General features: G+C 35.5%; 1 non-coding gene across 1 annotated transcript in view; it reads left to right on the top strand.

The window, feature by feature from the left end:
• Positions 1-782, top strand: part of LOC137235545 (large subunit ribosomal RNA) — a 4,013-nt gene extending 3,231 nt beyond the window's left edge. The window contains exon 1 of the ribosomal RNA XR_010947963.1: positions 1-782. This exon is cut by the window's left edge and continues 3,231 nt beyond it. This is a non-coding gene — a ribosomal RNA (large subunit ribosomal RNA).
• Positions 783-1,351: the final 569 nt, after the last annotated feature.

The raw sequence follows: 1,351 nt of genomic DNA, 5'->3' as shown, positions 1-1,351 counted from the left end.
GTGCGGACAGAAACCACACATAGAGCAAAAGGGCAAATGCTGACTTGATCTCGGTGTTCAGTACGCACAGAGACAGCAAAAGCTCGGCCTATCGATCCTTTTGGTTTAAAGAGTTTTTAATAAGAGGTGTCAGAAAAGTTACCACAGGGATAACTGGCTTGTGGCAGCCAAGCGTTCATAGCGACGTTGCTTTTTGATCCTTCGATATCGGCTCTTCCTATCATTGTGAAGCAAAATTCACCAAGCGTTGGATTGTTCACCCATTCAAGGGAACGTGAGCTGGGTTTAGACCGTCGTGAGACAGGTTAGTTTTACCCTACTAATGACAAAATATTATTGCGACAGCATTCCTGCGTAGTACGAGAGGAACCGCAGGTACGGACCAATGGTACAATACTTGTTCGAGCGAACAGTGGTATGATGCTACGTCCGTTGGATTATGCCTGAACGCCTCTAAGGTTGTATCCGTGCTGGACTGCAATGATAAATATGGGGCAAATTGCATTGTATGGCTTCTCTAAATCATTTAAAGTTTATAAATTTAATTTATAAACGACAAAATGAATATATGTGATGCCAATGTTATTTATAACATAGCAAATGCGGGAGGATTCAAATATCACCCGTATGCCGCGCTAGTTATATATAAAAACATTATTTAATACAATGACAATGCCTAGAATCAATTGTAAACGACTTTGGTAACGGGCAAGGTGTTGTAAGTGGTAGAGCAGCTGCCATACTGCGATCCACTGAAGCTTAACCTTTGCTTGATGATTCGAAAACAATTTATTGGAATTAATTTTCCAATTTATTATTGTTTTGATGTAATCATCTTATAAAAATATGCATATTTAAAATATGCAATATAAAGAGAGGCGCTTGTTTAGGGGCCAAGTCCTCTATAAAAATGATGAAAAAGCAAATATTGTAATCTACTACAATAAAGTACAAATAAAGCAACAAAAATTTTGTTAGTTGAACTTTATTATATTTGGGCTAATAAAGTCGATATATTTATACAGATGTGTTTTAAGCGACCAATGAAAGTAAGTGAGGTTTTCCTTACCTAGGCCGCTTACACAAAATATATTAGCGAAGTTCATATATATATAACTTGTTCACTTTCATTATTTAAATTGTTGCTTGTACGGTAGTATTATTTACAAAGAGAAAAATGTAAATGAAATATTACAATAATGTACAAATAAAGCAACTAAAATTTTGTTAGTTGAACTTTATTATATTTGGGCTAATAAAGTCGATATATTTATACAGATGTGTTTTAAGCGACCAATGAAAGTAAGTGAGGTTTTCCTTACCTAGGCCGCTTACACAAAATATATTAGCG

The sequence above is a fragment of the Eurosta solidaginis genome, chromosome X (genome assembly GCF_040869045.1).
Source record: "Eurosta solidaginis isolate ZX-2024a chromosome X, ASM4086904v1, whole genome shotgun sequence".
Classification (NCBI taxonomy): domain Eukaryota; kingdom Metazoa; phylum Arthropoda; class Insecta; order Diptera; family Tephritidae; genus Eurosta; species Eurosta solidaginis.
Note: the sequence above shows the minus strand (reverse complement) of the source record. Positions and strands in the feature narration are given on the sequence as shown.